The sequence below is a fragment of the Ranitomeya imitator genome, chromosome 3 (genome assembly GCF_032444005.1).
Source record: "Ranitomeya imitator isolate aRanImi1 chromosome 3, aRanImi1.pri, whole genome shotgun sequence".
Lineage (NCBI taxonomy): Eukaryota > Metazoa > Chordata > Amphibia > Anura > Dendrobatidae > Ranitomeya > Ranitomeya imitator.
Window position 1 is genome coordinate 601,806,692 of NC_091284.1, and position 26,922 is coordinate 601,833,613.

The window sequence follows — 26,922 nt, forward strand, 5'->3', positions numbered from 1 at the left end:
TACAGCTTAGTAACCGGGTTCCAGCACCGTCAGCTGGTCCTCGGTCGTGCCATTGGCTCTTGCACACTGGGGCAACGCATCTGGGTTCCAGCAACGCCAGCTGGTTCTCGGCAGTGTTTTTGACACAGGTACTCCCTCCTGCCAAGCCTGGTTTCAGCACCGTCAGCTGTTTCCGGGTTGTGTCAAGCTCACTGAGACGCCTATGCTTGCCCCGTCGTGGTGCTGTCGGGTTAGCTAACTCCAGGGTGCCTCCAGTTTAGGAGCTTCCTATGTGGGCTGCGTGAACTGGTAGTCAAGGCTGGTTCTGTAGTGCCAGTAGGCCCAGCTCCCCCTGTAGGACTGTTGGGGTTCGGTAACTGCGGCTGCCTCGCGGCCTAGCTGTTCTCTCCTCTCCTGTGGGCCTTCAGGTCCACCACCTGGTTCCAGCACCGTCAGCTGGTTCTCGGCAGTGTCTTTTGCTCTTGTACCTTCTGCTCCCCATCCTGGTTCCAGTACCATCAGCTGGTTCCGGGCAGAGCCTTTGGCTTAGGTGCCTCTTTCTGGGTATCCAAGTTCCACCAACGTCAGGTGGTCCTTGGTAGTGCTTTCAGGCACGGGTACTTCCTGCTTAGTAACCGGGTTCCAGTAACGTCAGCTGGTCCTCGGTAGTTCCATTGGCTCTTGGACCTTCGGCTACCCATCCGGGTTCCAGTACCGTCAGCTGGTTCTCGGCAGTGTCTTTTGCTCTTGTACCTTCTGCTCCCCATCCTGGTTCCAGTACCGTCAGCTGGTTCTGGGCAGAGCCTTTGGCTTAGGTGCCTCCTTCTGGGTATCCGAGTTCCGCCAACGTCAGGCGGTCCTTGGTAGTGCTTTTTAGCACGGGTACCTCCTGCTTAGTAACCGGGTTCCAGTAACGTCAGCTGGTCCTCGGTAGTTCCATAGGCTCTTGAACCTTCGGGTAGCCATCCGAGTTCCAGTTCCATCAGCTGGTTCTTGGCATTTTCTCAGCCTTCTTGTACCTTCTGCTACATTTCCAAATTGAAGACCCTAAAGTCGACGACCTGGAAGACCAGCCCGATGACGACGACGACGACCCAGAAGACCACCCCGATGACGACGACGACGACGGCGGAGACGACGACGGCGGAGACGACGACGGCGGAGACGACGACGGCGGAGACGACGACGGCTGAGACGACGACGGCGGAGATGACGACACTGGAGATGACGACCCTGGAGACGACGACATGGAAGACCGAGAAGCAGAAGAACAAGAGGCTGCAGAACAAAGAGCAGAAGAACATTAAGCATAAGACTTAATATCAGAGCAAAAGATATTATCTAAATTATATGCAGAAGAAGACTAAGCAGTGTATGGGGGTGAGTCCGTTCCTCCTCGTGGTGCCCCTGGATAAAGCCTGATGCTGCAGGCCAAACTGAAAGCGGACAAATGTAACTTTTGTGACTGGCAGAACGGAAGGTGTAATCTTCCAACTTTTATAGATAACAACTACGGGAATGCCTGTCACAAATGAGAATATGATGAAGAAGTAGAATAGGAAGAATAATAACAGTGGAATAAAAAGAATATGTAGAATAGGAAGAATAATAATAGTTGAATAAAATTAATATGAAGAATGTAATAAAAAAAAAAAAAAGGTAAAGGATGAAGAAGAAGATGAATAAGGTGAAGAAGAAGTTGATGTCAAAGATGCTGATGATGATGAAGATGAAAGTGTGGGAAAAGAAAAAAAAAAAAAAGAAAAAAAAGAAGGGGAAGGGCGTGGAATAGTGAAACATCAATATCTGACAAAATAAAAAAAAAATTTACATAGTCAATATCTTTGTCACTCCGAACGTCTTAAAAAAAAACAAAAAACATGCTATTCTATTTGATTGGGATAAACCTCTATGACTTTAATGTCTCCGCCACCTCCCCAAATACATCCGGCATTATTCTTAGTTGTTTTCCTTCATGTAGAATGAACCTACAAGGCAAGAAAGGGTTTATTTTAATTCCGATATTTTGGTCCCATTGACTTGCATTGGGATCGGGTATCGGTATCGGCGATATCCAATATTTTTTGAATATCGGCCGATCCTATCCGATACCGATACTTTCCGATATCGGAAGGTATCGCTCAACACTATTTGCAACCTTTGCCAGATCTGTGCCTTGCCACAATTCAGTCTCTGAGCTCCTTGGCCAGTTCCCTTGACTTGATTGTCATTTGGTCTGACATGCACTGTGAGCTGTGAGGTCTTATATAGACAGGTGTGTGCCTTTCCAAATCAAGTCCTTTCAGTTTAATTAAACACAGCTGGACTCCAGTTAATTAGCAGAACCATCTCAATGAGGATCACAAGGAAATGGACAGCATGTGACTTAAATTTTAGTGTCTGAGCAAAGGGTCTGAATCAGTGGCGGATTATAATCAGGTCAATCTGGACGGTAGCCCAGGGCCCAGTGGTGTGGGGGGGCCCTGTGCAACCGCTCAGATTGACTGCTGCCATCAGGGCATTACTGCCCCGTCTGGCGTACGGTTCCAGTGGGCAGAGGGGGCCCTATTGGGCCCTATTTCATCTGCTCACCGAGCCCCTACTGGTGCTGCGGCAGTTTAACGCTATTGACGTGCGGGCGCATGCAGCTGATGTCAGCCGCAGTGCACACGTCGCCAGCGTCTGATGTCATTGTCGGTCGCCGGCGAGTGCGCGCTGCTGGAGGGAGCATTGCTGAAGTAGCGCGGACAGGTGAGGTGAACTAGATTTTTTTTTTATTGCGAACGGCAATCTGGGGGCCCCAGCCAGAATGCTGGACACACTGGGGGCAGAGATGCTGGACACACTGGGGGCAATATGCTTGACAAACTGGGGCAGAATGCTGGACACACTGGGGGAAATATGCTGGAGACACTGGGGCAGATTGCTGGACACACTGGGGGCAGTAAGCTGGAGACACTGGGGCAGATTGCTGGACACACTGGGGGCAATATGCTGGACACACAGGGGCAGGATGCTGATCACACTGGGGGCAGGATGCTGGACACACTGGGGGCAGGATGCTGGACACATTGGGGGCAGAGATGCTGGACATTGGGGGCAGGATACTAGCACTTGGGTAGAAGAAATAAGATGTATAATTATGTGCTTAATTCTAAAACTCTGGGCAAAACCGTCAATGAAAAAGACCTGGGTGTATGGGTGGATGACAAACTCATATTCAGTGGCCAGTGTCAGGCAGCTGCTACAAAGGCAAATAAAATAATGGGATGCATTAAAAGAGGCATAGATGCTCATGAGGAGAACATAATTTTACCTCTATACAAGTCACTAGTTTGACCACACTTAGAATACCGTGCACAGTTCTGGTCTCCGGTGTATAAGAAAGACATAGCTGAACTAGAGCGGGTGCAGAGAAGAGCGACCAAGGTTATTAGAGGACTGGGGGGTCTGCAATACCAAGATAGGTTATTACACTTTGGCTATTTAGTTTGGAAAAACGAAGACTAAGGGGTGATCTTATGTTAATGTATAAATATATGAGGGGACAGTACAAAGACCTTTCTGATGATCTTTTTAATCATAGACCTGAAACCGGGACAAGGGGGCATCCTCTGCGTTTGGAGGAAAAAAGGTTTAAGCATAATAACAGACGTGGATTCTTTACTGTAAGAGCAGTGAGACTGTGGAACTCTCTGCCGTATGATGTTGTAATGAGTGATTCATTACTTAAATTTAAGAGGGGACTGGATACCTTTCTGGAAAAGTATAATGTAACAGGGTATATACACTAGATTCCTTGATAGGGCGTTGATCCAGGGAACTAGTCTGATTGCCGTATGTGGAGTCGGGAAGGAATTTTTTTCCCCAATGTGGAGCTTACTCTTGCCACATGGGTTTTTTTGCCTTCCTCTGGCTCAACATGGTAGGGCATGTTAGGTTAGGCTATGGGTTGAACTTGATGGACTTATAGTCTTCCTTCAACCTTAATAACTATGTAACTATGTAACATTGGGGGCAGAGATGCTGGACATTGGGGGCAGAGATGCTGGACACTGGGGGGGGGGCAGAGATGCTGGACACTGGGGGCAGAGATGCTGGACACTGGGGGCAGAGAAGCTGGACACACTTGGGGTAGGATGCTGGACACATTGGAGGCAGAGATGCTGGACAGTGGGGGCAGAGATGCTGGACATTGGGGGCAGAGATGCTGGACACTGGGGGCAGAGATGCTGGACACTGGGGGCAGAGATGCTGGACACACTGGAGGCAGGATGCTGGACACACTGGGGGCAGGATGCTGGATACATTGGGGGCAAAGATTCTGGACACTGGGGGCAGAGATGCTGGACACTGGGGGCAGGGATGCTGGACATTGGGGGCAGACATGCTGGACACACTGGTGGCAGGACTGGAGACAGATGGGGCAGGATTGGAGACATGGGCAGAATGAAAGACATGGGGCAGGATTGGAACCAGATCGTGCAGGATCATGGGGTAGGATGGATATGATGGAGACTGATGGGGCAGGATGGGGAGATTATATGGGGCAGGATGGGGAGATCATATGTTGCCTCTTTTTCTTCATGTGGTGTAATGTAGAAGTTGGGAAAAATTAAGTAATATGTTCTGCAAGCGGAGCTCGAGATAACTGTGTTATTTCCTGCAGAGACAAGTCCTGGCTGGATGAAGTGATGGCGGTCTGTGCTGGATGAAAGATAAAGGACTTCACCTAGAGACGTCACTGGTGAGTCAGTGTTACCTATACACTGACACTATACACTGTATACTACATACAGAGGTCCTGTGTATAATGTCACCGGTGATCACTGTATTACCTCTACACAGACACTGCATACTAAGTACAGATCTCCTGTGAATACTGGCACTTTTGGTGATAGTATTGTGTTTTTGTTTTCTTCCTAACTGAAGGGTAAATTGACTAGATCAATGGATGTTTGACAGGTTATAGTTTCACACAGCAACTATTTTTCTAAAATAATCTGGTTCAGGTATATGATGACCCCATCGCATGACCTCGTTGCATGACCCCGTCGCAAGACCCTGTCACATGACCCCATCACATGACCGCGGGGCCCACAGTGTCTGAACAGCCCGGGGCCCTGGCTACCCTTAATCCACCCCCTGGTCTGAATACTTATGACCATGTGATATTTCAGTTTTTCTTTTTTAATAAATTTGCCAAAATTTCTATATTTCTGCTTTTTTCAGTCAACATGAGGTGCAGAGTGTACAGTAATGAGAAAAAAATGAACTTTTTTGAATTTACCAAATGGCTGCAATGAAACAAGGAGTGAAAATTTAAAAGGGTCTGAATACTTTCCGTACCCACTGTATACTGTATATTAGAAAAATATGTGTTCTATAGAAAAAATAAAAAATAGTTTTTATCAAAGTCTCACCCCATTAATGTTGCACATAATAATAGTCTGTAATATCATTTAAAAAATAATTTCATTGGGTTGTGTTTAAAGATAGCTCAGTGTCAGCCCTTGAACATTTAATAGCCATTTAAATAGGATTTGAGTAGTTTTAATATAGAGCAGCAATAAGTGTCCCACTGCTCCTTGAAACTCTCTCCAATTTACATATTTGTAATGTGTAAATAACATTTAATATTAGTTTATATTTCCTATTTCAAAGAAAACTTGTCAGATTACAGACAACTTTCAGTATTATTAACTGTTTTAGGTAAGTCTAATTTCTAAATATTTATGCAGCAGCCTGCACCACTCCCATGTGTCTTTTACTAATTCATTTTTTTGCCTGAAATTCATTTACTTTAATTTATAATAGCAATTCTCAAGTGTTAATGAGTGATATTAGGGTGATTTGCAGGCAGCAACTAGGGATGAGCAAATCCCTGTGTATTCAACTTCGGCCGATGTCCAGCCCAAACTAGAAGTGAATGGATCGGAGGGCGAGCATGCGCAGTAGCATGCATTCGCATTCCATTCATTGTCCCAGCTTCTGTCCATGACAATAAAGTTTGTTGAAAGGCTGAGTGCAACGCAGCTAATCAGCAAACTTTGTGGCTGTAGCCCTTCCCTCAGTCGTTATACCGCATAGGAAAGGTGGATTACGTCCGTGCTACCAAAGTAATGCAATTCCAGAGGAGTGATGAAGTTTAAAGGTGATTTATTTAACGCGTTTCAAGGTCATTAGGACCCCTTGATCAGGAAATACCACATAGAACATATATTGGTAATGCACTTACACTGCTTAAATACATACTAGATTCAAAAAAATGGCGCCAAATAGTCAGATGACTATTGAATCTAGTATGTATGGACATAATCCACATTTCCTATGCGGTATACTGTATTATTTGGTCATTGATCAACTTGTGGATCTGCAGCAGCCTAAATCTACACACGCTCTGACTCTGTAATATCAGGTGAGCAGTTTTTGATTGAAAGCTCTCTGGCTTATTTGTGGGATAAGACCCTATTTTGCGCTTTGTGTCTCCCTCTCTTTCAAATATTATTTCCCTCAGTCATTAGCATATGCTGCGAATGATGGAGAAAGTGCACAGCCGAATACACAGGGATCCGCTCATTCCAACAGCAATGTATCAAACTCTAATGAAATATAGTTTTATGCTTGGTACTTAGGCTTCCCACAGGTTTAGTCACTGTTGTCAGAAAAAATGGTGTCTTCAAACTGCCATCTTAGAGGAATATGTTAATTGGAGGGACAGGCAGTATTACTGGACCTAAGATGCCGTTGAACCGACAGGTGTTGGCAAGGTTTTATTTCCTACACTGTACAGAATCGCAACCAACATGTACTAGTGTTACCATTGCAACCAACAAAGTACTTCGGTTCTGGAAAAAAGCGAGAATCCTGACAAGGCAACAATATCACATGATCAGTAAGGTGAAGAGTCTGGTCAATGGAAGAGTCTCAAAAAGTATGCTAAATGGCAAGCCAAAACACAAGAATCCAAGGAGAAGGAATTTGTTAATAAACTTGATGATTTTTTAAATGTCGCTAACGCTGATGCCATGAAAATTTAAAAACTTCAGGAAGACCTTGACTTCTTGCTTGCTCAAAGAGAAAAAAATTGTTGTGGAAACATGAGACCATTAGATAGAAAGCTGGCCAAGGTTAAGGAAAAACAATTTATGAGAGAATTGTATTCAGAGAAATAAAGAAAAAAGGAAACTGAGCGAGTTCAGCAGTCGCAAGCATCAGCTGAACTTTGCAGTATTAGTAACAGTTGCAGCAACAAATGATAGAATTGAGGGTGAAGGGCATTTTAGTCCCAAGAAATGTAAGTCAGTATGATCAGTCAACATTGTGATTCTGGACGTTACTGCAGCTCTAGGCATAACTAATGTCAGTGATAGAAAAGCAACCTATAGGCTTGTTGTTGTTTCTCAGTCTCTTGGCCATGACCCAGACAGTCTCACATTAAATAGGAAATCTATTAGATAGGCTTGTTGCCGGCATCAAGAGATTGTAGCAAATGCTTTCAAAGCTTCATTCAATAGCAGTGGTCCACTGACTGTTCACTGGGACAGGAAAAGATTTGCAAGCCAGACCCACAATGAAACTTCTGAGTGACTGGCACTATTAGTGTCAGGAGGAAAAACTGAGAAGATGTCGGTCCCAGAGATACCTAATAGCACAGTAGCAGCACAAGCTAAGGCTGTATTCGAGGTTCTGCAGGATTGTCAGCTCTTGAATAAAGTGAAGTTAAGTTATTCAACACAATCAGTAATAACACTGGTACAAAGACTGGTGTGTGCATCATCTTACAACATAAACTGCCTAAAGAACTACTGAGTTTGACATGTAGGCACCATATTCACAAGCTAATTATTGCAAACGTGTTTGATAAACTGTGGCCAGCATCAACAGATCCAAATATGTTCCAGAGATTTCCGGCTGCCTGGAATCAACTGGATAAAACCAAGTTATCAACTGAAATGGAAAATGACATACTTTCAACTAAGCTGGGTCCAATTAGAGAGTGTCTAGTTGAATTTTGCACCAACCAGATTTCACAATGCCATTCAAGAGATAGTTACAAGGAATTTTTAACACTGACATACCTGTTCCTTTGTTCATCGGAAAACCCAGATATACACATAAATATTCCAGTCACCTACCATCAGGCTTGTTGGACATCCAAAGTGATATACCCTCTAAAGATCTTCATGTTTTGGCACCAGTTTCATTTAACTTTGACAGAGTTAAAAATTGTCCATCAATTTTGCACTTTTACTGTCCACTTATGCTTGAAGGCCTGGTACTAAAGATGGGTGAACCCAAACAGTAAAATTCGGTATCCGTACCGAACAACTACTGTTTGGGCACGGACATCGAACACAGACTTCACCAGGATGTCCATGGTACTGTTCGGGTTTGGCTCACCAAACACAGCGTCTTTGTCATGTTGTCATGTGCATGACAGCGCAGCAAACACCGCTTCTGATTGTCGGTAAAATCATTACCACCGGTCAGACAGCCACATTTCCCACGCTGTCAAATGACAGTGTGAACCCACAGCTGTGACTGGAGGTAAAAAGTTTACCTCTGGTCACTGATGTTGGCTGATTGGACTACTGCTCCCATCAGCCTAAGCCTGCCACTGCTACTAACAGCGAGAGTGTAACAACCCTGCCAGTATCACTGCATGGACTCCCATCCCCCACCTGCATTACACACAAACTCACTTCTCCGGGCCATGCTGTGTGTTCTCGCTGCATGCCTTGTGTCTCCTGCTTGCTCTGTGCATGCTTTCTGTCTGGGTGCATAGGGGGGCAGTGCTGGCAATTCCTGTTTCTTATTGAGACTGTGTGCACCTTGCTAAGGTGTCCCTGGCCAATTGCCATGAGGCCTCCTGTACTTAAAACATCCCCATCCATTGGTGGGGGCCTGTGCAACTTACTTCCTCAGTCAGTGTCTGTCTGCTGAAGTGCCAGGTCCCGTCTTTGTCTAATGTGTTTGCCACCCAATGGGGCGTCATACCCTGGCCTGTGTCCTTATCTGCCACCCAGTGGGGCATCATACCCTCGCCTATGTCCTTTTCTGCTACCCAGTGGGGCATCGTTCCCTGGCCTGTGTACTTGTCTGCCACCCAGTGGGGCATCATACCCTTGCTTGTGTCCTTGTTTTTATGCCCTGTCCCATTCCTGACCCTTTCTTAGCCTAGTCCTGTTCCTGTGTCCATTTATATCCCCATCTTGTGCCTTCCCTATCTCTCTGTGTGTTTCCTTGTGTTTATTCCTTTTGCTCTGCTCTCCGATCTGCACTCTGTCTTTGCTTTGCTCTCAGCTCTGCACTCTGTGTCTTTGCCTTGCTCTGTACTCGGCTCTGCACTCTGTAGCCTAGCTCTGCTCTCGGCTCTACGGCTCTCCTCTGCTCTTGTTCTACCCTGCTCTGTTCCTTGCGGTTCTATCTTGCTCCTCTCCTTGTGATTCTTCCCTGCTCCGCTCCTTGCAGCTCTGCTCCGTCTCCTGTGTTTCTGCTCTTGGCTCCGTTCTCTGTGGTTCTGCTTTGCATAAGCTCTTGCAGTCTCCGTTCATCCACTCTGAACAGTTCCCAACCTGTTCTCATATACCAGTCATGCCTTCCTGTATACCGGTCCCTACCAGTCCTGCCAGTGTACCAGCCAGTAACGATCTGAGTGGAGTTAAATAGAGCAGCCAGCCAAAGAACAAACTATGTCACCTGTGGAAGGAACCTCAGAAGCAGCAGCTCCACTCACAGCCACCAGAGGGAGTCCATGGACAGAACTCACCGAAGTACCATTCATGACCACAGGAGGGAGTTCGATAACAGAATTCACAACAGTACCCCCTCCTTGAGGAGGGGTCACCGAACCCTCACCAGAGCCCCCAGGCCGATCAGGATGAGCCAAATGAAAGGCACGAACTAGATCTGCAGCATGGACATCAGAGGCAAAAACCCAGGAATTATCTTCCTGACCATAACCCTTCCACTTGACCAGGCACTGGAGTTTCCGTCTCGAAATACGAGAATCCAAAATCTTCTCCACCACATACTCCAATCCCCCCTCGACCAACACCGGGGCAGGAGGATCAACGGAGGGAACCATCACGCAATGCAGGATCTCCTGGCGCAAGGGAAAATGCTTGAGGGTCTTGAGGGTCACCACGCAACAAAGAAATAATGATTTTTACTTGTTGAACGGGGTCACCAGAGGAGCGGGGTTTCAAAGCTAGAAACAGTTTACAATTATTTTTGAAATTCAGGAACTTAGATCTATCCCCAGAAAACAAATCAGGAACTGGAATTCTAGGCTCTAACATCGGATTCTGAACCACAAAATCTTGAATGTTTTGTACCCTTGCAGTGAGATGATCCACACAAGAGGACAGACCTTGAATGTCCACATCTACACCTGTGTCCTGAACCACCCAGAGGTTAAGGGGAAAAGAAAGACAAAACACACTGCAGAGAAAAAAAAATGGTCTCAGAACTTCTCTTATCCCTCTATTGAGATGCATTAATTCTGGGGGCCAGCTGTACTGTTAAGGACCTGGTGGTTAGGAGCACCCGGAACGACCTGATGGTTAAACTCACACAGGACAAGCTCTTGGAAGTGGGAGCTCTGTTCACCGCAACCCCTAATCCTATCACACAACTAGAAATAGCCGTGGAGCATACCTAACTCGGCCTAGACGACTCTTCACAGCCTAAGAGCTAACTAGCCCTAGAGACAGAAAATAAAGCCTACCTTGCCTCAGAGAAATTCCCCAAAGGAAAAGGCAGCCCCCCACATATATTGACTGTGAGTTAAGATGAAAGTCACAAACACAGAAATTAAACAGGTTTCAGCAAAGGGAGGCCAGACTTACTAAATAGACTAAGGATAGGAAAGGTAACTTTGCGATCAGCACAAAAAAACTACAAAAAGACCACGCAGAGTGTGCAAAAAGACCTCCGCACCGACTCACGGTGCGGAGGTGCCACTCTGCATCCCAGAGCTTCCAGCTAGCGAGACAAAATCATGATAGCAAGCTGGACAAGGAAACAATGAACAAATAATTAACTAGCAGGGACTTAGCTTCTGCTGGAGTAGACAGGTCACCAGAAAGATCCAAGAGCGAACTGAACCAGTACAAGAACATTGACAGCTGGCATGGAGTAACGATCTGAGTGGAGTTAAATAGAGCAGCCAGCCAAAGAATAAACTACGTCACCTGTGGAAGGAACCTCAGAAGCAGCAGCTCCACTCACAGCCACCAGAGGGAGTCCACGGACAGAACTCACCGAAGTACCATTCATGACCACAGGAGGGAGTTCGATAACAGAATTCACAACAGGCCACCCCCCCGCATGCCCGTGCCAACCAGTCTTGATTAGAGTGTGACATAGAGCAGGTGGTGGCTGGTGGGATTATTCATCAGCCAGTGCCTGCACTGTAAATATTTTTTTTTCAATTCACCTGTATTTTTGATAACCAGCCAAGCAAACTCACAGCTCGGGGTTGGGGGCGGAAGCCTCGCCATTAATAAGCCATGGGCTTGACATCACCAGACATTACAAAGTTGACATCAAACCCACAAAAATGAACCCCACTTGCCACTGTTTCAAGACAAATGGGAAGAGTGCGGCAAAGCACCAGAATTGGTGCATCTAATAGATGTGCCTTTCCTGGGAGGCTGAGGGCTGCTATTTTTAGGCTGGGGGGCCATATCCATGGCCCTTTTCCAGCCTGAGAATACCAGCCCCTAGCTGTCTGCTTTAGCTTGGCTGGTGGCCAAAAATAGGGGGACCTCACGTCATTTTTTTAAAATTCTTCTTCTATAATTCTTCTATTCTTCATAACCAGCCTTGTTAACACTGACAGCTGAGGTTTGCAGCCCTCAGTTTTCAGTTTTGCTTGGCTGGTTATCAAAAATACAGTGGAACCCATCTCTAATAAGCTGCTCAAACTTAAGAAAAAATTAATAAATTTGCCTCATTGTGTTATAATACAGATTTCATAACTTTTTCTTTGGTTCGAACCCTGATTCTCAAGTGCGATCCTGAATCTTCAGCTGCTTATCTGGATAACTCAAATCCCTGCTTCATATTTGGACTGTGGTCTTCCTGTACCTCTCTATAACAACAGAAACTATGGTATTTTGTATGATATTATATTTTGTGTAACTAGCTATTTTGTTTGAGTTAAATGTTTCCAAGCCAAGTAAACAGGCTATTCACAATTATCATTATGTATCAAAAGTGAACACTGTCTTATTCTTGCACATTGTTCTTGAATACCGTAATTAAAATTAATAACAAGGTATTATACAGTACATTGCTCTGCATATTTTATTATATTTTTATATGTAAAAGCTTCATATTAATCATGTCAATGCTGTCACTTGGGATATTATCTCAAGCATACATACATGTTAAAAATTAAATTACTTGCTGAAGTAATGACATTTAAGAGCAGGTGGGAGAGCAGTGCTAAAACCCACAGGGAACAACTCCTGAAAACAAGAACTTAATTGTATTCCATATGTTGCATTGGGGCCTATTATATTGTGGTTTCATGAAGACAAAGACTTCAAGCCTCTCTTAATTTTGGCTGTCCTCTTTTTGACTTATGGTTCTTCCTCTCAAATGGACATGACATTAAGACAATAAAATGTGCACATCTGTTTCTGCTATTTCTTATGTCTTTCAGCTTTTCGTATCTTACGAGTACATTACGAGTAACTTTCCTGCTGTTTCAACAAAATCCCGTTTTTGAAGAATATGCTGCAACATATGTTTACTTCTTTATCTATCTATCTATCTATCTATCTATCTATCTATCTATCTATCTATCTATCTATCTATCTATCTATTTCCTGTCTATCCTTTATTTTACAAAAATAAGGTAAATCATAATACAATTAATCAATCTATCACACTAGATTTAGCTTAGACTAATCAGGGAAAAAGGGAGACAGAGTTTTATTGTAGTTTTCACCTAAAAAGTCCTCACGTATAGACTTTGTGCAAGAAATCTTCAGTGTGCACCCCTAAATCAGTTTCAGCTTACCAAGGCTTTTTTAGTTCAACATTTTTATTCAGTGTCAAATTATGACATACAGTACATGACAGTAACTGGATGTTAAAACAGGGATACCGATTATTGGTAAACTGAATCAGTCTACCAATAATCGGTATCCCCGTTTCCACAACAGGAAGTCAATCTCCAACTAATGGAATTCTACAGAGGTGAATGAGTGAGTATGGATAAAAGTTGACATTCATTAAAGGTCTTTAAAACACTGATTAGTGATAACTAGTGTTGAGCGATACCTTCCGATATCGGAAAGTATCGGTATCGGTTTGGATCGGCCGATATTCAAAAAATATCGGATATCGCCGATACCGATACCCGACCCCAATGCAAGTCAATGGGACCAAAATATCGGAATTAAAATAAACCCTTTCTTTCCTTGTAGGTTCATTCTACATGAAGGAAAACAACTAAGAATAATGTAGGATGTATTGGGGGAGGTGGCAGAGACATTAAAGGCAATGAGGATTAGCCCAATCAAATAGAATAGCATGATTTTTTTTTTTTTAAAGACGTTCGGATTGAAAAAGATATTGACTATGTAAATTTTTTTTTATTTTGTCAGATATTGATGTTTCACTATTCCACGACCTTCCCCTTCTTTTTTTTCCTTTTCCCACACTTTCATCTTCATCATCATCAGCATCTTTGACATCAACTTCTTCACCTTATTCATCTTCTTCTTCATCTTCTACCTATTTTTTTTTTTATTACATTCTTCATATTCATTTTCTTCAACTATTATTATTCTTCCTATTCTACATATTCTTTTTATTCCACTGTTATTATTCTTCCTATTCTACTTCTTCATCATATTCTCATTTGTGACAGGCATTCCCGTAGTTGTTATCTATAAAAGTTGGAAGATTACACCTTCCGTTCTGCCAGTCACAAAAGTTACATTTGTCCACGTTCAGTTTGGCCTGCAGCATCAGGCTTTATCCAGGGGCACCACGAGGAGGAACGGACTCACCCCCATACACTGCTTAGTCTTCTTCTGCATATAATTTAGATAATATCTTTTGCTCTGATATTAAGTCTTATGCTTAATGTTCTTCTGCTCTTTGTTCTGCAGCCTCTTGTTCTTCTGCTTCTCGGTCTTCCATGTCGTCGTCTCCAGGGTCGTCGTCTTCAGTGTCGTCATCTCCGCCGTCGTCATCTCCGCCGTCGTCGTCTCCGCCGTCGTCGTCTCCGCCGTCGTCGTCTCCGCCGTCGTCGTCTCCGCCGTCGTCGTCATCGGGGTGGTCTTCCGGGTCGTCGTCGTCGTCGTCATCGGGGTGGTCTTCCGGGTCGTCGACTTTAGGGTCTTAAACTTGGAAATGTAGCAGAAGGTACAAGAAGGCTGAGAAAATGCCAAGAACCAGCTGATGGAACTGGAACTCGGATGGCTACCCGAAGGTTCAAGAGCCTATGGAACTACCGAGGACCAGCTGACGTTACTGGAACCCGGTTACTAAGCAGGAGGTACCCGTGCTAAAAAGCACTACCAAGGACCGCCTGACGTTGGCGGAACTCGGATACCCAGAAGGAGGCACCTAAGCCAAAGGCTCTGCCCGGAACCAGCTGACGTTACTGGAACCAGGATGGGGAGCAGAAGGTACAAGAGCAAAAGACACTGCCGAGAACCAGCTGACGGTACTGGAACCCGGATGGGTAGCCGAAGGTCCAAGAGCCAATGGAACTACCGAGGACCAGCTGACGTTACTGGAACACGGTTACTAAGCAGGAGGTACCCGTGCCTGAAAGCACTACCAAGGACCACCTGACGTTGGTGGAACTTGGATACCCAGAAGGAGGCACCTAAGCCAAAGGCTCTGCCCGGAACCAGCTGACGTTACTGGAACCAGGATGGGGAGCAGAAGGTACAAGAGCAAAAGACACTGCCTAGAACCAGCTGACGGTGCTGGAACCAGGTGGTGGACCCGAAGGCCCACAGGAGAGGAGAGAACAGCTAGGCCGCGAGGCAGCCGCAGTTACCGAACCCCAACAGTCCTACAGGGGGAGCTGGGCCTACTGGCACTACAGAACCAGCTTTGACTACCAGTTCACGCAGCCCACATAGGAAGCTCCTAAACTGGAGGCACGCTGGAGTTGGCTAACTCGACCGCACCACGACGGGGCAAGCATAGGCAACTCAGTGAAGTTGACACAACCCGGAAACAGCTGACGGTGCTGAAACCAGGCTTGGCACGAGGGAGTACCTGTGACAAGAACACTGCCGAGAACCAGCTGGCGGTGCTGGAACCCGGATGCGTTGCCCCAGTGTGCAAGAGCCAATGGCACGACCGAGGACCAGCTGACGGTGCTGGAACCCGGTTACTAAGCTGTAGGTGCCCGCGCTTAAAAGCACTACCAAGGACCGCCTGGCGTTGGCGGAACTCGGATACCCAGGAGGAGGCACCTAAGCCAAAGGCTCGGCCCGGAACCAGCTGACGGTGCTGGAACCAGGTGGTGGACCCGAAGGTCCACAGGAGAGGAGAGAACAGCTAGGCCGCGAGGCAGCCGCAGTTACCGAACCCCAACAGTCCTACAGGAGGAGCTGGGCCTACTGGCACTACAGAACCAGCCTTGACTACTAGTTCACGCAGCCCACATAGGAAGCTCCTAAACTGGAGGCACCCTGGAGTTGGCTAACTCGACCGCACCACGACGGGGCAAGCATAGGCGTCTCAGTGAAGTTGACACAACCCGGAAACAGCTGACGGTGCTGAAACCAGGCTTGGCACGAGGGAGTACCTGTGACAAGAACACTGCCGAGAACCAGCTGGCGGTGCTGGAACCCAGATGCGTTGCCCCAGTGTGCAAGAGCCAATGGCACGACCGAGGACCAGCTGACGGTGCTGGAACCCGGTTACTAAGCTGTAGGTGCCCACGCTTAAAAGCACTACCAAGGACCGCCTGGCGTTGGCGGAACTCGGATACCCAGGAGGAGGCACCTAAGCCAAAGGCTCGGCCCGGAACCAGCTGACGGTGCTGGAACCAGGTGGTGGACCCGAAGGTCCACAGGAGAGGAGAGAACAGCTAGGCCGCGAGGCAGCCGCAGTTACCGAACCCCAACAGTCCTACAGGGGGAGCTGGGCCTACTGGCACTACAGAACCAGCCTTGACTACCAGTTCACGCAGCCCACATAGGAAGCTCCTAAACTGGAGGCACCCTGGAGTTGGCTAACTCGACCGCACCACGACGGGGCAAGCATAGGCGTCTCAGTGAGCTTGACACAACCCGGAAACAGCTGACGGTGCTGAAACCAGGCTTGGCACGAGGGAGTACCTGTAACAAGAACACTGCCGAGAACCAGCTGGCGGTGCTGGAACCCGGATGCGTTGCCCCAGTGTGCAAGAGCCAATGGCACGACCGAGGACCAGCTGACGGTGCTGGAACCCGGTTACTAAGCTGTAGGTGCCCGCGCTTAAAAGCACTACCAAGGACCGCCTGGCGTTGGCGGAACTCGGATACCCAGGAGGAGGCACCTAAGCCAAAGGCTCGGCCCGGAACCAGCTGACGGTGCTGGAACCAGGTGGTGGACCCGAAGGTCCACAGGAGAGGAGAGAACAGCTAGGCCGCGAGGCAGCCGCAGTTACCGAACCCCAACAGTCCTACAGGGGGAGCTGGGCCTACTGGCACTACAGAACCAGCCTTGACTACCAGTTCACGCAGCCCACATAGGAAGCTCCTAAACTGGAGGCACCCTGGAGTTGGCTAACTCGACCGCACCACGACGGGGCAAGCATAGGCGTCTCAGTGAAGTTGACACAACCCGGAAACAGCTGACGGTGCTGAAACCAGGCTTGGCACGAGGGAGTACCTGTGACAAGAACACTGCCGAGAACCAGCTGGCGGTGCTGGAACCCAGATGCGTTGCCCCAGTGTGCAAGAGCCAATGGCACGACCGAGGACCAGCTGACGGTGCTGGAACCCGGTTACTAAGCTGTAGGTGCCCGCGCTTAAAAGCACTACCAAGGACCGCCTGGCGTTGGCGGAACTCGGATACCCAGGAGGAGGCACCTAAGCCAAAGGCTCGGCCCGGAACCAGCTGACGGTGCTGGAACCAGGTGGTGGACCCGAAGGTCCACAGGAGAGGAGAGAACAGCTAGGCCGTGAGGCAGCCGCAGTTACCGAACCCCAACAGTCCTACAGGGGGAGCTGGGCCTACTGGCACTACAGAACCAGCCTTGACTACCAGTTCACGCAGCCCACATAGGAAGCTCCTAAACTGGAGGCACCCTGGAGTTGGCTAACTCGACCGCACCACGACGGGGCAAGCATAGGCGTCTCAGTGAGCTTGACACAACCCGGAAACAGCTGACGGTGCTGAAACCAGGCTTGGCACGAGGGAGTTCCTGTAACAAGAACACTGCCGAGAACCAGCTGGCGGTGCTGGAACCCGGATGCGTTGCCCCAGTGTGCAAGAGCCAATGGCACGACCGAGGACCAGCTGACGGTGCTGGAACCCGGTTACTAAGCTGTAGGTGCCCGCGCTTAAAAGCACTACCAAGGACCGCCTGGCGTTGGCGGAACTCGGATACCCAGGAGGAGGCACCTAAGCCAAAGGCTCGGCCCGGAACCAGCTGACGATGCTGGAACCAGGTGGTGGACCCGAAGGTCCACAGGAGAGGAGAGAACAGCTAGGCCGCGAGGCAGCCGCAGTTACCGAACCCCAACAGTCCTACAGGGGGAGCTGGGCCTACTGGCACTACAGAACCAGCCTTGACTACCAGTTCACGCAGCCCACATAGGAAGCTCCTAAACTGGAGGCACCCTGGAGTTGGCTAACTCGACCGCACCACGACGGGGCAAGCATAGGCGTCTCAGTGAGCTTGACACAACCCGGAAACAGCTGACGGTGCTGAAACCAGGCTTGGCACGAGGGAGTACCTGTAACAAGAACACTGCCGAGAACCAGCTGGCGGTGCTGGAACCCGGATGCGTTGCCCCAGTGTGCAAGAGCCAATGGCACGACCGAGGACCAGCTGACGGTGCTGGAACCCGGTTACTAAGCTGTAGGTGCCCGCGCTTAAAAGCACTACCAAGGACCGCCTGGCATTGGCGGAACTCGGATACCCAGGAGGAGGCACCTAAGCCAAAGGCTCGGCCCGGAACCAGCTGACGGTGCTGGAACCAGGTGGTGGACCCGAAGGTCCACAGGAGAGGAGAGAACAGCTAGGCCGCGATGCAGCCGCAGTTACCGAACCCCAACAGTCCTAAAGGGGGAGCTGGGCCTACTGGCACTACAGAACCAGCCTTGACTACCAGTTCACGCAGCCCACATAGGAAGCTCCTAAACTGGAGGCACCCTGGAGTTGGCTAACTCGACCGCACCACGACGGGGCAAGCATAGGCGTCTCAGTGAAGTTGACACAACCCGGAAACAGCTGACGGTGCTGAAACCAGGCTTGGCACGAGGGAGTACCTGTGACAAGAACACTGCCGAGAACCAGCTGGCGGTGCTGGAACCCAGATGCGTTGCCCCAGTGTGCAAGAGCCAATGGCACAACCGAGGACCAGCTGACGGTGCTGGAACCCGGTTACTAAGCTGTAGGTGCCCGCGCTTAAAAGCACTACCAAGGACCGCCTGGCATTGGCGGAACTCGGATACCCAGGAGGAGGCACCTAAGCCAAAGGCTCGGCCCGGAACCAGCTGACGGTGCTGGAACCAGGTGGTGGACCCGAAGGTCCACAGGAGAGGAGAGAACAGCTAGGCCGCGAGGCAGCCGCAGTTACCGAACCCCAACAGTCCTACAGGGGGAGCTGGGCCTACTGGCACTACAGAACCAGCCTTGACTACCAGTTCACGCAGCCCACATAGGAAGCTCCTAAACTGGAGGCACCCTGGAGTTGGCTAACTCGACCGCACCACGACGGCGCAAGCATAGGCGTCTCAGTGAAGTTGACACAACCCGGAAACAGCTGACGGTGCTGAAACCAGGCTTGGCACGAGGGAGTACCTGTGACAAGAACACTGCCGAGAACCAGCTGGCGGTGCTGGAACCCAGATGCGTTGCCCCAGTGTGCAAGAGCCAATGGCACGACCGAGGACCAGCTGACGGTGCTGGAACCCGGTTACTAAGCTGTAGGTGCCCGCGCTTAAAAGCACTACCAAGGACCGCCTGGCGTTGGCGGAACTCGGATACCCAGGAGGAGGCACCTAAGCCAAAGGCTCGGCCCGGAACCAGCTGACGGTACTGGAACCAGGTGGTGGACCCGAAGGTCCACAGGAGAGGAGAGAACAGCTAGGCCGCGAGGCAGCCGCAGTTACCGAACCCCAACAGTCCTACAGGGGGAGCTGGGCCTACTGGCACTACAGAACCAGCCTTGACTACCAGTTCACGCAGCCCACATAGGAAGCTCCTAAACTGGAGGCACCCTGGAGTTGGCTAACTCGACCGCACCACGACGGGGCAAGCATAGGCGTCTCAGTGAGCTTGACACAACCCGGAAACAGCTGACGGTGCTGAAACCAGGCTTGGCACGAGGGAGTACCTGTAACAAGAACACTGCCGAGAACCAGCTGGCGGTGCTGGAACCCAGATGCGTTGCCCCAGTGTGCAAGAGCCAATGGCACGACCGAGGACCAGCTGACGGTGCTGGAACCCGGTTACTAAGCTGTAGGTGCCCGCGCTTAAAAGCACTACCAAGGACCGCCTGGCGTTGGCGGAGCTCGGATACCCAGGAGGAGGCACCTAAGCCAAAGGCTCGGCCCGGAACAAGCTGACGGTGCTGGAACCAGGTGGTGGACCCAAAGGTCCACAGGAGAGGAGAGAACAGCTAGGCCACGAGGCAGCCGCAGTTACCGAACCCCAACAGTCCTACAGGGGGAGCTGGGCCTACTGGCACTACAGAACCAGCCTTGACAACCAGTTCACGCAGCCCACATAGGAAGCTCCTAAACTGGAGGCACCCTGGAGTTGGCTAACTCGACCGCACCACGATGGGGCAAGCATAGGCGTCTCAGTGAAGTTGACACAACCCGGAAACAGCTGACGGTGCTGAAACCAGGCTTGGCACGAGGGAGTACCTGTGACAAGAACACTGCCGAGAACCAGCTGGCGGTGCTGGAACCCAGATGCGTTGCCTTGCCTATTAAAGATTGTCTTCCTAGAGCCCCAACTAGCGGTGTTGGAGCAAAGGGTAAGCAAGGGGAGATGAGTGTAGGCCGAAGCCTGCACTGGAGGCAGCTTTGTGTCTGCGTTGCGTTTGCAGGACACTTTGCCGGCTACACACTGGGGGAACAGCTGGCGTTCCTGAACCCCACTAACACAATGGCGTGTGTTTTTCTCTGTGCAGCTAGCACTTGCGGGCAAAAACTAGCGATGTTAGAGCCCGTGTTGAAGCAGGAGGAGGAGGAGAGGAGCAGAGTGTAGGCCGAAGCCTAGTTGAACCAATTTCAAAGGAAACCTTTAACCCCCCCCCTCAGGTGTTACAAAGTACAAGAGACACACCTTGTGCAGTATTAATGCTGCACAAGTGAAAGGTTGCTCTATTAATTTGTCTACTTGCACACGCTGAATGAAAGACATACACAATTTACCCCATTCTACAGTCAAACTGTAGTGGATGCGTGACTTGGTTTTTTGATGAGACGCAGCACAGGTGTCCAAAATAACGCCTTGGTGCTTGGCGCAGCTTCCTGAGCGTTGTTATTTGCTGTACAGGAGTCTGCGCTCTTGTGTTATCCCTTGGCAATGCCCTGTTAGCGCTGCCCATCTTATGACATCATTTCATGTTGGCCGGTGCGGTTAACGATGGCCATAAATCCAAGACCCACAGTGACTTTTCATAAAGCCACACTGCGGTGCTGGGATTCGTGGCCTTGAGCAGTAAATATTTTGGCCGCTCACACACGTCCTTACACCTGCTTCAGACTGGGCGGCCTCTGCTGATCCCTTCTCGCATGCCGCGACCATGAGGCTGCACAGTCTGAAGAAGGCGGAAGGAGATGAGTTAAGACAGGCGAAGATATGCACTGCTCGTGCCCATCAATCACACCCTCGCAGTCAAAATAAGTAAGACAACGAGGAGCATTTTATTCAGGCAGGGCGGACGAACAGGCGCAAGTAGCCAACCAATGATGTCAGAAGACGGGAAGCGCTACCAAGGGGGGTGCTGCGTATCATTAGAAAGGAAAGTCACACTTCAGGGACAGTGGAATGGTCTCAAAGAGACACATTTTGTACGTGTTGAGTTCCACGTGGGCAAGGAGAAAACATCAGCCACCTTGTACAAATGCAGCAGTACTGCTGTACAAGGTGGCTGTTATACATAGAAACACCTGGGGGTGGGGGCCAGGCTCCCTTCAATTTCAGTTCATGTGCCTGCGTGGCGTTTGCAGGTCACGTTGCAAGCTACACAGCAGGGGAACAGCTGGCGTTGCTGAACCCCACTGACACATTGACTGGTGTTTTTCTCTGTGCAGATCGCATGTCCGGGCAAAAACTGGCGGTGTTAGAGCCCAGGGTCAGCAGGAGGAGGAGAGGAGCAAAGTGTAGGCCGAAGCCTGCACTGGTGTCAGCTTTTGGTCGGTTGTGCCAGCGTGGCTTGTGCTGGACACGATGCCGGCTACACAGCGGGGGAACAGCTGGCGGTGCTGAACCCCACTAACACATTGGCTGGTGTTTTTCTCTGTGCAGCTAGCATTTCCGGGCAAAAACTAGCGGTGTTTGAGCCCAGGGTCAGCAGGAGGAGGAGAGGAGCAAAGTGTAGGCCGAAGCCTGCACTGGTGGCAGCTTTTGGTCGGTTGTGCCAGCGTGGCTTGTGCTGGACACGATGCAAGCTACACAGCAGGGAAACAGCTGGCGTTGCTGAACCCCACTAACACATTGGCTGGTGTTTTTCTCTGTGCAGCTAGCAGTTCTGGGCAAAAACTAGCGTTGTTAGAGCCCAGGGTCAGCAGGAGGAGGAGAGGAGCAGAGTGTAGGCCGAAGCCTAGTTGAACCAATTTCAAAGGTTACCTTTAACCCCCCCTCAGGTGTTACAAAGTACAAGAGCCACTCCTTCTGCAGCATTAATGCTGCACAAGTAAAAGGTTGCTCTATTAATTTGTCTACTTGCACACGCTGAATGCAACACATACACTATTTAGCCCATTATACTGTTAAACAGTAGTGGAGGCGTGACTTGTCTTTTTAAAGAAAAGCAGCACAGGTGTCGAAAATAACACCTTTTTGCATGGGCGCAGCTTCCTGAGCGTTGTTAGTTGCTGTACAGGAGTCTGCGCTCTTGTGATCCCTTGGCTATGCGCTGTGAGCGCTTCCTGTCTTATGACCTCATTTCATGTTGGCCGTTGCGGTTAGCGGTGGACATGAATCCCAGACCCACAGTGTTTATTTAAAAAATCACACTGCGGTGCTGGGATTCTTGCCCTTGTGCACTAAATATGTTTGCCGCTCACACATGTCCTTACACCTGCTTCAGACTGGGCGGCCTCATCTGATCCCTTATCGCATGCCGCGGCCATGAGGACACCCAGTCTGAAGAAGGCGGAAGGAGGTGACTTAAAACAGGCGAACATATGCACTGCACATGCCCATCAATAACACCCTCGCATCCAAAATATGAGACAACGAGGGGCGTTGTGTCGGGCAGGGCGGACGCACAGGCACAGGCAGCCAACCAATGATGTCAGAAGACGGGCAGCGCTAACAATGGGGGTGCTGCGTGTCATTAAAAAGGAAAGTCACACCTCAGGGACATTAGCATTGGTCTCTAATGAGACACATTTTGTACGTGTTGAGTTCCACGTGGGCAAGGAGAAAACATCAGCCACCTTGTACAAATGCAGCAGTACTGCTGTACAAGGTGGCTGTTATACATAGAAACACCTGGGGGTGGGGGGCAGGCTCCCTTCAATTTCAGTTCATGTGCCTGCGTGGCGTTTGCAGGTCACGTTGCAAGCTACACAGCAGGGGAACAGCTGGTGTTGCTGAACCCCACTGACACATTGACTGGTGTTTTTCTCTGTGCAGATTGCATGTCCGGGCAAAAACTAGCGGTGTTAGAGCCCAGGGTCAGCAGGAGGAGGAGGAGAGGATCAAAGTGTAGGCCGAAGCCTGCACTGGTGGCAGCTTTTGGTCGGTTGTGCCAGCGTGGCTTGTGCTGGACACGATGCAAGCTACACAGCAGGGAAACAGCTGGCGTTGCTGAACCCCACTAACACATTGGCTGGTGTTTTTCTCTGTGCAGCTAGCAGTTCCGGGCAAAAACTAGCGTTGTTAGAGCCCAGGGTCAGCAGGAGGAGGAGAGGAGCAGAGTGTAGGCCGAAGCCTAGTTGAACCAATTTCAAAGGTTACCTTTAACCCCCCCTCAGGTGTTACAAAGTACAAGAGCCACTCCTTCTGCAGCATTAATGCTGCACAAGTAAAAGGTTGCTCTATTAATTTGTCTACTTGCACACGCTGAATGCAACACGTACACTATTTAGCCCATTATACTGTTAAACAGTAGTGGAGGCGTGACTTGTCTTTTTAAAGAAAAGCAGCACAGGTGTCGAAAATAACACCTTTTTGCATGGGCGCAGCTTCCTGAGCGTTGTTAGTTGCTGTACAGGAGTCTGCGCTCTTGTGATCCCTTGGCTATGCGCTGTGAGCGCTTCCTGTCTTATGACCTCATTTCATGTTGGCCGTTGCGGTTAGCGGTGGACATGAATCCCAGACCCACAGTGTTTATTTAAAAAATCACACTGCGGTGCTGGGATTCTTGCCCTTGTGCACTAAATATGTTTGCCGCTCACACATGTCCTTACACCTGCTTCAGACTGGGCGGCCTCATCTGATCCCTTATCGCATGCCGCGGCCATGAGGACACCCAGTCTGAAGAAGGCGGAAGGAGGTGACTTAAAACAGGCGAACATATGCACTGCACATGCCCATCAATAACACCCTCGCATCCAAAATATGAGACAACGAGGGGCGTTGTGTCGGGCAGGGCGGACGCACAGGCACAGGCAGCCAACCAATGATGTCAGAAGACGGGCAGCGCTAACAATGGGGGTGCTGCGTGTCATTAAAAAGGAAAGTCACACCTCAGGGACATTAGCATTGGTCTCTAATGAGACACATTTTGTTCGTGTTGAGTTCCACGTGGGCAAGGAGAAAACATCAGCCACCTTGTACAAATGCAGCAGTACTGCTGTACAAGGTGGCTGTTATACATAGAAACACCTGGGGGTGGGGGGCAGGCTCCCTTCAATTTCAGTTCATGTGCCTGCGTGGCGTTTGCAGGTCACGTTGCAAGCTACACAGCAGGGGAACAGCTGGTGTTGCTGAACCCCACTGACACATTGACTGGTGTTTTTCTCTGTGCAGATTGCATGTCCGGGCAAAAACTAGCGGTGTTAGAGCCCAGGGTCAGCAGGAGGAGGAGGAGAGGATCAAAGTGTAGGCCGAAGCCTGCACTGGTGGCAGCTTTTGGTCGGTTGTGCCAGCGTGGCTTGTGCTGGACACGATGCAAGCTACACAGCAGGGAAACAGCTGGCGTTGCTGAACCCCACTAACACATTGGCTGGTGTTTTTCTCTGTGCAGCTAGCAGTTCCGGGCAAAAACTAGCGTTGTTAGAGCCCAGGGTCAGCAGGAGGAGGAGAGGAGCAGAGTGTAGGCCGAAGCCTAGTTGAACCAATTTCAAAGGTTACCTTTAACCCCCCCTCAGGTGTTACAAAGTACAAGAGCCACTCCTTCTGCATCATTAATGCTGCACAAGTAAAAGGTTGCTCTATTAATTTGTCTACTTGCACACGCTGAATGCAACACGTACACTATTTAGCCCATTATACTGTTAAACAGTAGTGGAGGCGTGACTTGTCTTTTTAAAGAAAAGCAGCACAGGTGTCGAAAATAACACCTTTTTGCATGGGCGCAGCTTCCTGAGCGTTGTTAGTTGCTGTACAGGAGTCTGCGCTCTTGTGATCCCTTGGCTATGCGCTGTGAGCGCTTCCTGTCTTATGACCTCATTTCATGTTGGCCGTTGCGGTTAGCGGTGGACATGAATCCCAGACCCACAGTGTTTATCTAAAAAATCACACTGCGGTGCTGGGATTCTTGCCCTTGTGCACTAAATATGTTTGCCGCTCACACATGTCCTTACACCTGCTTCAGACTGGGCGGCCTCATCTGATCCCTTATCGCATGCCGCGGCCATGAGGACACCCAGTCTGAAGAAGGCGGAAGGAGGTGACTTAAAACAGGCGAACATATGCACTGCACATGCCCATCAATAACACCCTCGCATCCAAAATATGAGACAACGAGGGGCGTTGTGTCGGGCAGGGCGGACGCACAGGCACAGGCAGCCAACCAATGATGTCAGAAGACGGGCAGCGCTAACAATGGGGGTGCTGCGTGTCATTAAAAAGGAAAGTCACACCTCAGGGACATTAGCATTGGTCTCTAATGAGACACATTTTGTATGTGTTGAGTTCCACGTGGGCAAGGAGAAAACATCAGCCACCTTGTACAAATGCAGCAGTACTGCTGTACAAGGTGGCTGTTATACATAGAAACACCTGGGGGTGGGGGGCAGGCTCCCTTCAATTTCAGTTCATGTGCCTGCGTGGCGTTTGCAGGTCACGTTGCAAGCTACACAGCAGGGGAACAGCTGGTGATGCTGAACCCCACTGACACATTGACTGGTGTTTTTCTCTGTGCAGATTGCATGTCCGGGCAAAAACTAGCGGTGTTAGAGCCCAGGGTCAGCAGGAGGAGGAGGAGAGGATCAAAGTGTAGGCCGAAGCCTGCACTGGTGGCAGCTTTTGGTCGGTTGTGCCAGCGTGGCTTGTGCTGGACACGATGCAAGCTACACAGCAGGGAAACAGCTGGCGTTGCTGAACCCCACTAACACATTGGCTGGTGTTTTTCTCTGTGCAGCTAGCAGTTCCGGGCAAAAACTAGCGTTGTTAGAGCCCAGGGTCAGCAGGAGGAGGAGAGGAGCAGAGTGTAGGCCGAAGCCTAGTTGAACCAATTTCAAAGGTTACCTTTAACCCCCCCTCAGGTGTTACAAAGTACAAGAGCCACTCCTTCTGCAGCATTAATGCTGCACAAGTAAAAGGTTGCTCTATTAATTTGTCTACTTGCACACGCTGAATGCAACACGTACACTATTTAGCCCATTATACTGTTAAACAGTAGTGGAGGCGTGACTTGTCTTTTTAAAGAAAAGCAGCACAGGTGTCGAAAATAACACCTTTTTGCATGGGCGCAGCTTCCTGAGCGTTGTTAGTTGCTGTACAGGAGTCTGCGCTCTTGTGATCCCTTGGCTATGCGCTGTGAGCGCTTCCTGTCTTATGACCTCATTTCATGTTGGCCGTTGCGGTTAGCGGTGGACATGAATCCCAGACCCACAGTGTTTATTTAAAAAATCACACTGCGGTGCTGGGATTCTTGCCCTTGTGCACTAAATATGTTTGCCGCTCACACATGTCCTTACACCTGCTTCAGACTGGGCGGCCTCATCTGATCCCTTATCGCATGCCGCGGCCATGAGGACACCCAGTCTGAAGAAGGCGGAAGGAGGTGACTTAAAACAGGCGAACATATGCACTGCACATGCCCATCAATAACACCCTCGCATCCAAAATATGAGACAACGAGGGGCGTTGTGTCGGGCAGGGCGGACGCACAGGCACAGGCAGCCAACCAATGATGTCAGAAGACGGGCAGCGCTAACAATGGGGGTGCTGCGTGTCATTAAAAAGGAAAGTCACACCTCAGGGACATTAGCATTGGTCTCTAATGAGACACATTTTGTACGTGTTGAGTTCCACGTGGGCAAGGAGAAAACATCAGCCACCTTGTACAAATGCAGCAGTACTGCTGTACAAGGTGGCTGTTATACATAGAAACACCTGGGGGTGGGGGGCAGGCTCCCTTCAATTTCAGTTCATGTGCCTGCGTG